This window comes from Triticum urartu, chromosome 1A (assembly GCF_056163025.1).
Source record: "Triticum urartu cultivar PI428250 chromosome 1A, HENAU_Tu73, whole genome shotgun sequence".
NCBI lineage: Eukaryota > Viridiplantae > Streptophyta > Magnoliopsida > Poales > Poaceae > Triticum > Triticum urartu.
In genome coordinates this window covers 371429903-371444202 of record NC_141873.1, presented here as the reverse complement: position 1 = coordinate 371444202, position 14300 = coordinate 371429903, and positions in this window count along the sequence as shown.

The following is a 14300-nucleotide window of genomic DNA, read 5'->3' as shown; positions in this document are numbered from 1 at the left end:
TTAAAAACCGTTTGTATAGCACCGACGCGTACCAATGAAGGTTAAGCATAAACACACACAGGGGATAAAGAACCTTAGAGGGAGAGCTACATGCAAGCACCACTGCTCATTCAGAGGAGATAACCACACCAATGGCATGTCCGAGGACCGGTTGTCCCCTGTAGTTTTACCTGTGGTCGGACACACGCCATGAAAACATAAGCCAGAAGTGAGATCACAAACCCATGTGGAAATGCACCAAAAAAAAGCACAAAGAACACACACATTGTTCTGAACTGTGACCTTCTTTCTGCACATCATGTGATCTTCTCCCCTGCCTGATGGTGACCTTCTTCATTTCTATGTTCATGCGGGTAGCGAGCACCGATAGCACATAGGTATCTGCAAACACAAACTTTTGAGCAAAATAGTGAGAAAAAGCAGCAAACAACTAAACACCTGAACATCAAACAAGAGGAGCAGCCGGCAATTTCTTCTTATTTTCTAAATGGTCTTTTGTACCGAGAATTGAAAGTGCTAAATGAAGTTGACACATACTCCTTCTTTCTGAGCCATACTAATATCAATTTTCACAGAAAAATGACGCCGGCTCGGCGCCCGGGATCCTCTGACGTCTTCTTTGTCTTTGCCGACGTCTCTAGGAAGAAGAGGCTATTCTGCTCCGCGTATTCCAGCTCCTTCTGTTCGCATTCAGATAAAAACATAGACGATGCAGATGCAGTACATGGGGGCGAGGATGTGGTAGCAGGGTGAGATGCTTAAAGAAGCGAGATTCAGGGGGCGCCGCGGTTGTGAACCTCCAAGGGCCGTGTAGTTGGACGACCGGAGTGTGGCGGCGACGAGTGCTGTCCGTGCTGCAGTGGTGGAGCACCACCAAGAGAAGGCTGAAGGCGCGAGCAGGAGGGGATAGCCAGGAGGAGGCGAAAGGCGGGAGCCCCGTCGTAGGTTTGTGGCGCGCGGGGATGCAGGCACTTGGCATCAGAGTGAAGTGGGGCTCCGGCGACGGCGTGAAGTGGGAATCCAGCGCGCTGTTGCTACCGTCATCGATTTCTTGGGTGGATCCCCGAACGGCGGCAACACACGGGGATCTAGGGGCGGCCGCATCGCGCTAGGATGTCGGGTCTCAGTGGCGCGCGGGACTCCGGGGATCTGGCGGTGCACAGTGGTGCGGGGGTTCGGCGGCGCAAGGAGGCGCGTCGGGCCGGGGGGACAGGGTGGCGATGGCGGGTGACACATTGGGGCCGGTGGGAGGTGGTTGGTGGCAGGGTGCGCGGGTCTGGGGGGAGGCCGATGGGGTGGGTCGAGCTCGGTGCGTGGGGTCTGGGGGGAGGCCGGCAGGCATGGGTCGGGAGGTGGGGAGAGATGGAAGTTTTTTTGTGCGTTCTTGCTGGTTCGGGAGTTCGGGAACCAGCCAGAGGTGAGACCGCCACCCCGACCCGCCAACCAGAGACGCCGCCATGCTTCAACCAGAGACGTCGCCGCCCCAAGATCCCATCGCCGCCACCACCTGCGCTCATCGCCGGCATTGTGGTCCCCAGCTTTCCCCGCCGCCACGCCCAGCCTCCCACGTGCTCGTCTGCTCTACGCATTGCCGCCCTACCTCCCGCGCGCCGCAGCCTGCCTCCGTGCACCGCCGTCCCCATGCGGCCATCCCACGCGCCAACTGGGTGGTGCCTGGGTTGAGGCATCGGTCCAGGCAAAAACGGGAGGAGGTTAGGCATGAGGGAGGGACAGTACCTTGGGCTGACAGGACGCGACGGCGACTGCTTCACAGAGGAGCTCAAGCACTTGCTTGATGTCGCGCTTGTGCCTGAGGCACCATACAAATCTTAGTAGTTGAACTTCACACACACTGCATCTGCGGCTCACCTCCTCCACCAGCGGCAGCTGCCTCCACATCCGTTTTCCAAAACAGTTTTTTTCTATTTGTGGGTGTTTGCATCGACTGGTTCTTGGGAGCTTTGGCCTCAACAAACTTGTTTCGCTGCTGCTGCCATTGGTCGCTGTTGTTGCCGGCATGAAAGGTCAGGGACACGATGGAAAATTTTCCTTTGGTTCCCCCGCGGCAGTAGAGACGAAAACACAAGCTGCTTCTCCTGCTTGCCTTGGTCAGTGGCTGATTCTTCTGCTGAAGTTCAGGTGGGCAACACATCTTCATACGGTTTAGACTAAGAAAGTACAGATGTTCATTCAGTGGACACAACATCAAATCAATTTGGAAAGTACATTATTGAGCACTTATCCAGCTAGATTTGTCCCTTGTTTATGCTCCTTAAAGCAGATGATTCCTTGTTGCTGAACTTTTGAAACTCTATACTATATTTTTTTCGTAACTTTAGTTTTTTTCGAAGCAATTTTTTGTAACTAGAGCGTAGTGAGAGGATGGACAGATTCTGAAGAAGTACATCAGTTCATCCAGTGAACACACCATCAACGAACTTTGAAATAAAAACATATGTTAGGTGTGCTAGAGTAATCATAGAGTTCAAAAAAATAAGCAAAAAAAAGTTAAAAAAACCTGGTGAACATTCCTAACATATAGGTATAGAGGGTCATAGGGGACTAGTATCGAAGTTCATAGGCGACTACCAAAAAATAGTGTACACCATGTTCAGACATTTTTATTGGTGACGTTCAATTGGCCATAATTACTTGATGGATCTCTGACTCAGTATTGTAGAATGAGAATTAGTGCATGCAGTTTTGTGTCCGTAAGGTGTGATGCAGGCAGAGTACTAGTTGTACATAGTAGCTCCCCACGACACTCCTAGGGACATAGGACAACAATCAACAGAGCTCCTCCTCAACAGTCACGACGACGCCGCGCCGACCACATTTGTCGCCACCCCTACCCCAACCACCTCTTTAGCCACCCGCCACCAATCTCCACTCCAATGCGACCTGCCCTCCCTTCCGACCCGACCTTCCCTCCCTTCAGACGCGAACTGCCACGCTCATCTCCAGCGCACCCATGTCCTCCCATCTGACCATAAGCAATTGATACGTCTCCAACGTATCTACTTTTCCTAACGCTTTTCCTCTTGTATTGGACTCTAATTTGCATGATTTGAACGAAACTAACCCCAGACGGACGCTGTTTTCAGCAGAACTACTATGGTGTTTTTTTTGTAGAAATAGAAGTTCTCGGAATGAAACGCAACTTTGCGAGGATTTTTTTATAAAAATAAAGAGAATTTATGGAGCCAAGATCCACCAGAGGGGGGGCACCTGGGTGGGCACAACCCACCAGGGCGGCCCCTCCTAGTGCGCCCAGGTGGGTTGTCCCCACCTGGTGGCCCCGCAGACCTCGACCACTGGTAGAAAAAGGGCCTATAGTCCCGGTTCGTAAGGGCCTTTAGTCCCGGTTCAGGAACCGGGACTAAAGTGTCGGTACTAATACCTCCACCCTTTAGTCCCGGTTCAATCCAGAACCGGGACTAAAGGCCCTCCATGTGGGCAGTGCGCAGAGCCCAGTCAGGAGACCCTTTGGTCCCGGTTGGTGCCACCAACCGGGACCAAAGGGTCTCCTGACTGGGCTCTGCGCACTGCCCACGTGGAGACCCTTTGGTCCCGGTTGGTGGCACCAACCGGGACCAATAGGCATCCACGCGTCAGCACTTCTGTGGCTGGGGTTTTTGTTTTTTTTTTGAAAGGGGGGGGGTTGGGGGTTTTAGGGGGTTAATTTAGGTGTTTCATATATTGTGTTAGCTAGTTATAATTAATAGAGAGAAGTGTCCTCTGTTATGTCTGTGCTTGGTCAACGCTACGTACTATACATACATATATAGAGAGGACTAGACACGCTAGCTAGCTAGTAAGCAAACGAAGGAAACAGAAGATCGTCATGAACATATATGCATATATACAGAGAGAAGTGATATCGACCACCTCTCCTTCTCCGAGAGATTGGTCGAACAACAAGTTCTCGTATATCTATCTAACACTACCGGCTACATATATACAGTAATTATCTCTTACAAATATAATCATACGGACTCAGGGTTAACATAGAATTCTCCGTCTTCAGGGATCACGTGGTCAAGAAAAAATGCCGCCAATTCCTCTTGAATTCCTCGCATGCGAGCTGGTGCTAGGAGTTCATCCCGCTTCCGAAACATCTAATTTAAAGAAGGGGGTCAATACATATATATATATGAATGAATGAAACTCAACACAAATGATGGTAATAAAATAAAATTGTGAATGTTGTTATTTACGTACTTCATATTGTTCGTTAGTGTAGCCCCGCTCACAGGTCGTGTGGCGGATGGACTCGCAAACATAGTAACCACAGAAATCATTCCCTTGTTGCTGCCACAACCACTTTACAAGAAATAGAGGTTAATCAAACTGATAAGCAAGAATGCCAAATGGTATTGATGAAACTAGCGCTTGAATGACTAGTAGATGCGCTTAAAATGCTACTATAGCTAGTACTTACTTTCAGGTGTCTAAATTGCAGCTCCTTCGGCAGTCCCGGAGCTTTTCTGGTGAATTTTCTCCAAACCCTGCCGGATAAAGAAAGCAATTACTTGATATATCAGGAAATGAACAAAGTTGCTGATATGGTGGATAATGATCGATTTAACTTACTTCTCGAGTATTTGAGTCATGTCTGCATAGTCCTTGGGATCTTTTCGTCTTGAGTCTAAGACGGTTACTAGTCCCTGCTCAAGCTTAATATGTAGGAGAATATAGTGGAAACTGCACACGCATGCATAACTCATCAATTACATTACTATAACCTTGACTAATATATAAGGGAAACCAAATACGCACAAGACAGTAACACTCACTTGAAGTTGTAAGGAAAGAGTATTATATCTTTGTTTTGATTTATTATCAAAGATTCTAGCATGCTGGCCTCGGTTTCTGCGGCATGAAATTTAACCTGAGTTGCATCTATGAGATTTGTGTTAATGAACCCAATATCACCGACTTGTCTTTTCTTCAATTCGATGATCTTCAATCTGCATAATATAGTGAGGATGATTATAAATACATGCAATGAAAGAGCTAAGCTATATAGAGAAACTTAATGACAGAAGTAGTACTACTTACAGACAGTAGCAGGTGACAGTTGCTTTATCGAGGGCCAATTGATTGAAGAACTGATAGAACTCCTCAAATGGAACAGGCAACAGATCAATTCCAACGAGGTCATGCTCCGGTTTAACTCTCGCATACAAAGTACTCCTCCCCCCAGAGTCTCTGCAGATTTTCAAGTACCAATCATGCAATCTTCGCATCATCGTTGATAGAGATCTTTCATCTTTGACGAGAGGCTTCCCGTACTCGTATCTTTGTATCTGCACGTCCATGGGGTCATAATGTACTTCGTCGGGCAGGTAATCTGCAGGATTGCTATAACCGGGCACCATCCTCGGATCATTATCGATGTTGTGGCTAGGCACCTTGAGCGGGGGGGGGGGCACGATTGCTTCGCTTGTTCGCCGAGCTGGGCAATTTGTTTCCCAGCTCGTCGTTGTTTCAGCCTTTGATCACTGACAGTACTTCCCGACCGCTCCGCTTCGGCAAATTCCTTTCCAATAATGCGGTCATAGTTTCCTTTCGGTGAATCAGACTTCGGTGGTTTTGTCAGGGCAGCCAGAGTGCGCTTCACTTTCACCCGATCTACCTTCTCCTCCGGAGGTGGATGTTTCTTTGCTTTCACCCCTTCAAAGAATTTCTTCACTTCTTCTCGCGCGATCTCGGCGTTCTCCTCCTGGGTCCTCTCGTATGGTAACTTCTCTGGAGTCTTCAGAGAAGGACCGAATCTGTATGTCCTCCCGCCTCTGGTTGTACTGCTAGACGCCGACCGAGCAGACGTAGCGGTTGTCTTCTTTACTTGCTTAAGCGGCGGAGGAGAAGGACTACGACGCGCCGGAGCAGCTGGAGCGGCGGCAGGTCTCTTCCGCCCTTGCTGACGAGGCGGAGAAGGAGGAGGCGGGCTGCTCGGGCGCGTCGGCGCAGGCGGAGAAGGAGGCGGAGTGCCACCGCGCGCCGGAGAAGGAGCCGGCCGAGGGCCCTGATCGTCACTCGCCGGAGGAGGAGGAGGCGGTGGAGGCGGAGTGCCCTGACTCGCCGGAGGAGGAGGAGGAGGCGGTGGCGTCCAGTTCGGAAGGTTGATGAGGTCCTTCCGCCATAGGCATGGAGTCTTCAGAGCAGACCCCAGCCGAGTCTCCCCTTCACCGGTAGGGTGGTCAAGCTGGAGGTCGTCAAATCCCTCCGTTATCTCATCCACCATCATCCTAGCATATCCTTCTGGAATCGGCCGGCAGTGAAAAGTTGCGCCGGGTTCAGTAGGATAAACAGAGCCAACAGCCGCCCTGACCTTCAAATTCATCCATTGCGTCATAAGGTGGCAATTTTGAGACTCCGTGATAGCATCCACGGGATAGCTGGCAGGAGCCGTCAAGGCATGCTCTAGCTGAAGCAGCTCGGTGGAAGCCACGCTGCTTCTGCGCCGAGATGGCGGGGTAGCTTCGGGGGAGGCTTCGGCAGTACGTTTGCTGCGATTTGCTTCTCGTTCCTCTATCGCGTCCACCCTTGCTTGCAGCGCCTGCATTTGGGTCTGCTGCACTTTTTTCCTCCTCTCATGGGATTTGTAACCGCCTGCGTCCGGAAACCCAACCTTCCACGGAACGGAGCCTGGCGTGCCTCGTGTCCGTCCAGGGTGCTCAGGATTCCCGAGGGCCATTGTGAGCTTGTCGTTCTCTCTGTCTGGAAAGAACGTCCCTTCCTGCGCTGCTTCGATATACTGCTTAAGCTTACTGACTGGTATGTCCATTTGATCGTTCGTCCAAATGCACTTCCCTGTTTCAGGATCCAGGGTTCCGCCAGCCCCGAAGAACCAAGTCCGGCAACGGTCTGGCCAGTTATTTGTCTCTGGTTCGATCCCTTTATGAACCAGATCATTCTCACTCTTGGACCACTTAGGCCGGGCTACGAGGTAGCCACCTAACCCCGTGCGATGGTGAAGCTTCTTCTTCGCAGCATTTTGCTTGTTTGTCGCCGACATCTTCTTACTCTTTTCTGATGTCTTGTGGGCCACAAATGCGGGCTAGTGATCTCTGATCTTCTCATATCTGCCCTTGAATTCTGGTGTCTCATTTTTTTCGACAAACTTATTCAGCTCTTTCTTCCACCTCCTGAATAGTTCTGCCATCCTCTTCAGAGCAAAAGACTTGATTAATTTCTCTTTAAATGGGTTCTCTGGATTATCCTCAGGCGGTAGGGTGAAATTTGACTTCAGCTCAGTCCAAAGATCATTTTTCTGCATATCATTGACATAAGACACCTCAGGGTCTTCTGTAGCTGGCTTAAACCATTGCTGGATGCTTATCGGGATCTTGTCCCTAACCAGAACCCCGCACTGAGCAAGAAATGCGCTCTTTGTCTGGAGGGGTTCAATAGGTTGGCCGTCGGGCGCGATTGCTATGATCTCAAACTTTTCATACGAGCTCAACTTTTTCTTCGGGCCTCGTCTCTTTACCGAAGTTGTGCTCGATTCGGAGGGCTAGAAAAAAGAACAAAGACTTAATTAATATGTGTACATACCAAAACAATGAATGCATCAATCAGCTAGTCAGCATAGGCTTAACTAATATATATACCTGGCCGGACTCGGTTCGGTCACCGGAGCCGTCATCAGGGTCTCCTTCTTGCACCGGCATTGGGTCACCGGAGCCGTCCTCATGTTCTTCTTCTTGCACCGGCATTAGGTCACCGTAGCCAGCTTGTTCACCCTGTCCTTCCAGACCATCGGTTTCGTTGAGAAACAACGAGATGGCATCACTTCCTTCTGCGATTATGTCCCTCAACAACGCTTCTTTTGTTGCTTCGTCTAGGGCGGTGTCCATAGTTTCTACAAATATTTACAACATGGCAATTATTATTCAAACATGATAGATGGATATATTAGTGCCAAACGTAGAACTAGCTACCTAATCATAGTAAGCTATCGGGAGGGGGTATATATCGACAACGACGACACTACATCTATGTCCCTCGACGACCCTCGTTCCCGATAAAAAAAAGAGGAAGAAGAAGAAAAATAAGAGGAGAAGAAAGAATAGAGGAGAAGATCTCCTCTATTCTTTCTTCTCCTCTTTTTTTCTTCTTCCTCTTCTTTTTTTATCCTCTTCTTCCTCTCATGTTCGATAGGATCGCCGAGGGGTCGGGAGGTTGCGTAGTGTCTCAGGATTCAACAAAACCATGTCTTCATCATTAGGCGAAAGTAACATGTGCATGATGGTACGAAGCTCTTCAAAGTTGTTCTGGAACGGACTCCCAGATAGGATAATCCGCCTTTTGGTACAAAGTTCAGTAAGAGCCTTCCGAATATCGCTATTTGGAAGGCCTTTGCTGAATTGGTACCAAAAGGCGGATTATTCTATCCGGGACTCCATTCCAAAACAACTTTGCAGAACTTTGTACCAACATGCCCTGGTTACTTCCGGCTAATGATGAAGGCATGGATTTCTTCAATACTTTGACACTAGGAAACCTCTCTCGACCCCTCGGCGATCCTCGACCCCTCGAACCCTCGACGACCCTGGAACCCTCGACCCCTAGACGACCCTCTTCTTCCTCTCATGTTCGAGAGGATCGCCGAGGGGTCGGGAGGTTGCCTAGTGTCAAAGGATTCAACAAAACCATGTCTTCATCATTAGGCGAAAGTAACATGTGCATGATGGTACGAAGCTCTTCAAAGTTGTTCTGGAACGGAGTCCCAGATAGGATAATTCGCTTTTTGGTACAAAGTTCAGCAAGAGCCTTCCGAATATCGCTATTTGGAAGGCCTTTGCTGAATTCGTACCAAAAAGCGGATTATTCTATCCGGGACTCCATTCCAGAATAACTTTGCAGAACTTCGTACCAACATGCCCTGGTTACTTCCGGCTAATGATGAAGGCATGGATTTCTTCAATACTTTGACACTAGGAAACCTCTCTCTACTTCCGGCTAATAAGAAGAAGAAGAAGAAGAAGAAGAAGAAAAGAAAAAAAAAGAGGAGAAGAAGAAAGGAATAGTGGAGAAAAGAGAAAATAGAATATATTCTATTTTCTCTTCTTCTCCACTATTCCTTTCTTCTTCTCCTCTTCTTTTTCTTCTTTTTTTTCTTCTTATTTATTTCTCCTCTTCTTTTCGGTAGAGGAAACCCTAAATAGCTAGCAAGTTTCGTGGGTGTGAGATACATGTGGCCTTCGGTGTCGGACACTACATCCACGTCCCACAAGTGACGTGGGCGTCGAAGCCCGCGCCACTTGTGGGATGTGGGTGTAGTGTCCGACACCGACGGTACATGTATCTCACACCGACGATACTTTCTATTTAGGGTTTCTCCTCTACCGCTCCTCGACCTCTCGACGACCCTCGTTCCCGATAAAATAAAGAGGAAGAAGAAGAAGAAAAAAGAAGAAAAGAAAGAATAGAGGAGAAGACTTCCTCTTCTTCCTCTCCTCTTCTTCTCCCTCTTCTTCCCCTTCTTCCTCGCCTCTCTCATGAATGTCCGACGTTCTCGACCCCCCCCCCACGTGTCGAAGAAAAAAAAGAAGAAAAAAAAGAGGAGAAGAAGAAAGGAATAGTGGAGAAGAAGAGAAAATAGAATATATTCTATTTTCTCTTCTTCTCCACTATTCCTTTCTTCCTCTCCTCTTCTTTTTCTTCTTTTTTCTTCTTCTTATTTATTTCTCCTCGTCTTCCTCTCCCCTCTCGGCGACCCTAGACCCCCTCTCGACCCTCAACCCCTAGGCGACCGTCGACCCCTCTCTTTTTTTTCTTTCTCTTCTATTTTATCCTCTTCTTCCTCTACCGCTCGGCGACCCTCGACGACCCTCGTTCCCGATAAAAAAAAGAGGAAGAAGAAGAAAAAAAGAGGAGAAGAAAGAATAGAGGAGAAGATCTTCTCCTCTATTCTTTCTTCTCCTCTTTTTTCTTTTCTTATTCCTCTTCATTTTTTATCCTCTTCCTCCTCTCATGTTCGACGACCCTCGACCCCCTCTTCTTCTCCCTCTTCTAATTCATTTGTTCATATGAATATACAAACATTTTCATATTTACAATAATTAATATCACCAAAAAAAATCTATGAACAGAAAAAAATCCTAATTTTTCTAATCCTAATCTTTTGCATATATAACATAGCTAGATATATATATACACAGAGAACATATGTATACATATATATAAAAAATCCTAATATTCTTCTCCCTCTTCTAATCCTAATCTTTTGCATATATACATGAACATAGATATATACACAGAGAACATATGTATACATATATATATAAAACAAGCATATATATATGAAAAACAAGCATATATATATGAAAAAAATCTAGGGCGCCGGCCGGACCAGAGGAGGACCGCGGAGTCGGCGGCGAGGATGGCGACGGGGCAGTGGGCGCGCGCTTGGGGTAGGAGACGCGGGCGACGGCGACGGCGGGCCGGGGCGGCGGGCGTCGGGCAAGGGGCCGGCTGGCGCGGCGACGGGGGCAGGGACGAGGGCGACGGCGACGGGGGCGACGGGGGTGCGGCGACGGGGGCAGGGACGAGGGCGACGGCGACGGGGGCGGGCCGGGGCGGCGCGCGTCGCGGGCGACGGCGACGATGGGGGCAGGCGGCGTCGGGGCAGCCTGGCGGCGTCGGCAACTGCAACTGCAAGATGAGAATGAAAAATTGCAAAGTGTGGCCTTATATAGCAGAGGCTTTAGTCCCGGTTCGTGGCAGCAACCGGGACTAAAGGTGGGCATTAGTCCCGGTTGCTGCCACGAACCGGGACCAATGGCCTCTTTTCGTCAGCCCAAAGGGCAGGAAGCGAAGCCCATTGGTCCCGGTTGGTGGCACCAACCGGGACTAAAGGGGGGCATTGGTCGCGGTTGGAGCCACGAACCGTGACCAATTCACCCCTTTAGTCCCGGTTGGTGCCACCAACCGGGACCAATGCCCTTGTGCTGCCCGCGCCCATAAGTTTAGTCCCACATCGCTAGTTGAGAGCGCCCGGCACTGGTTTATAAGCTCTGCTGCCTCCTCCCTCTCGAACTCCTCTGAATAGCAGGCCTATGGGCCTAATTTGACACTGCTTTGCCTGTGGGCCTATTGGGCCTTCTGCGGGCCTGAATCCTGGCCCATGTAGGGTTTCTAGTCGTATTCAGGCCGTGGAGGCCCAGTAGGTGGCATTTTTTTGGTTTTTTCTTTTTTATTTCTATATTTTTTTGGTTTTTTATTTTTTTATTTCTACTTAAAACTAAATACTTACAGTTTTTTAGTGATTTCTTTTTGCTTTTAGGTCACAAAAATTATAAATTTTCTGTTAGTGCCATTAGTTTTAAATTTTAAATAGTTTAAATTTGAATTTTTAAAAATTTGTGTGAATCACTAGTTTATGAATAACTTTACTATAAAATTAGAATTTTTTTCTATTTATTTTTTATTTCTACTTACAACTAAATACTTACAGTTTTTTAGTGATTTCTTTTTGCTTTTAGGTCACAAAAATTATAAACTTTCTGTTAGTGCCATTAGTTTTAAATTTTAAATAGTTTAAATTTGAATTTTTAAAAATTTGTGTGAATCACTAGTTTATGAATAACTTTACTATAAAATTAGAATTTTTTTCTTCTTTGCTATTTATTTTTTATTTATACTTACAATTAAATACTTATAGTTTGATTTTAGGTCACACAAATTATATTCTTTTTGCTATTGAAGAATATTATAGTTTTATTTAGTTGATCATAACATAATATTTTAATTGATTGTTTTTATTTTCATAAAAGTTTTGTAGTTCATTCTGTTTGCTATTAATTCATTCTTTGAGCTAAATGACTCTGAAATTGGAAAGCATTTCAAAATGAACTCTGAAAAGGTTGAAAGTTGGCATGGTATCATCATTTCACCCACATAGCATGTTCCAAAAAGTAGAGAGGGTTACGACAAAAACTTGATGCACTTCGTGTACAAAATGGACAATCACTTTCGAAGTATCAAAGTTTCGAACCATAAGACATGAAAGCATTTCAAATGAACTCTGAAAAAGTTGAAAGTTGGGATGGTATCATAATTTCACCCACATAGCATTTGCTTATTGCGGGAGAAAGTCTTCACTTTTTCTTTGCTTGTGTCATTTGCTTATTGCGCCGTAACCATGGATAATCTTCATTGTTTATCAGGATGCTTGGGTCAGCCTTGACATTGAAGGGAGGAATTTCATGAAACTTTTTATAATCTTCAGACATGTCTGTCTTGCCGTCCACTCCCAGGATGTCCCTTTTTCCTGAAAGAACTATGTGGCGCTTTGGCTCATCGTATGATGTATTCGCTTCCTTATCTTTTCTTTTTCTCGGTTTGGTAGACATGTCCTTCACATAGATAACCTGTGCCACATCATTGGCTAGGACGAACGGTTCGTCAGTGTACCCAAGATTTTTCAGATCCACTGTTGTCATTCCGTACAGTGGGTCTACCTGTACCCCGCCGCCTAACAGATTGACCCATTTGCACTTAAACAAAGGGACCTTAAAATCAGGTCCGTAGTCAAGTTCCCATATGTCCACTATGTAACCATAATATGTGTCCTTTCCACTCTCGGTTGCTGCATCAAAGCGGACACCGCTGTTTTGGTTGGTGCTCTTTTGATCTTGGGCGATCGTGTAAAATGTATTCCCATTTATCTCGTATCCTTTGTAAGTCAATACAGTCAAAGATGGTCCCCTGGACAACAAGTACAACTCATCACAAACAGTGTTGTCACCTCTGAGACGTGTTTCCAACCAACTGCTGAAAGTCGTGATGTGTTCACATGTAATCCAGTCGTCGCACTGCTCCGGGTGTTTGGAGCGCAGACTGTTCTTGTGTTCATCGACATACGGGGTCACCAAGGTAGAGTTCTGTAGAACTGTGTAGTGTGCTTGAGACCAAGAATATCCGTCCCTGCATATTATTGAGTCTCTTCCCAGAGTGCCTTTTCCAGTCAGTGTCCCCTCATACCGCGATTTAGGGAGACCTATCTTGTTAAGGCCAGGAATGAAGTCAACACAAAACCCGATAACATCCTCTGTTTGATGGCCCATGGAGATGCTTCCTTCTGGCCTAGCGCGGTTATATACATATTTCTTTAGGACTCCCATGAACCTCTCAAAGGGGAACATATTGTGTAGAAATACGGGCCCCAGGATGACAATCTCGTCGACTAGATGAACTAGGACGTGCGTCATGATATTGAAGAAGGATGGTGGGAACACCAGCTCGAAACTGACAAGACATTGCGCCACATCACTCCTTAGCCTTGGTACGATTTCTGGATTGATCACCTTATGAGAGATTGCATTGAGGAATGCACATAGCTTCACAATGGCTAATCGGACGTTTTCCGGTAGAAGCCCCCTCAATGCAACCGGAAGCAGTTGCGTCATAATCACGTGGCAGTCATGAGACTTTAGGTTCTGAAACTTTTTCTCTGGCATATTTATTATTCCCTTTATATTCGACGAGAAGCCAGTCGTGACCTTCATACTGAGCAGGCATTCAAAGAAGATTTCTTTCTCTTCTTCCGTAAGAGCGTAGCTGGCAGGACCTTTATACTGCTTCGGAGGCATGCCGTCTCTTTCGTGCAAACGTTGCAGGTCCTCTCGTGCCTCAGGTGTATCTTTTGTCTTCCCATACACGCCCAAGAAGCCTAGAAGGTTCACGCAAAGGTTCTTCGTCACGTGCATCACGTCGATTGAGGAGCGGACCTCTAGGTCTTTCCAGTAGGGTAGGTCCCAAAATATAGATTTCTTCTTCCACATGGGTGCGTGTCCCTCAGCGTCATTCGGAACAGCTAGTCCACCGGGACCCTTTCCAAAGATTACGTAGTGTAAATCATTGACCATAGCAAGCACGTGATCACCGGTGCGCATGGCGGGCTTCTTCCAGTGATCTGCCTCGCCTTTGAAATGCTTGCCTTTCTTTCGACATTGATGGTTGGTCGGAAGAAATCGACGATGGCCCAGGTACACATTTTTCCTGCATTTGTCCAGGTATATACTTTCAGTGTCATCTAAACAGTGCGTGCATGCGTGGTATCCTTTGTTTGTCTATCCTGAAAAGTTACTGAGAGCGGGCCAATCGTTGATGGTCACGAACAGCAACGCCTTAAGGTTAAATTCCTCCTGTCTGTGCTCATCCCACGTACGTACACCGTTTCCATTCCACAGCTGTAAAAGTTCTTCAACTAATGGCCTTAGGTACACATCAATTTCGTTGCCGGGTTGCTTAGGGCCTTGGATGAGAACTGGCATCATAATGAACTTCCG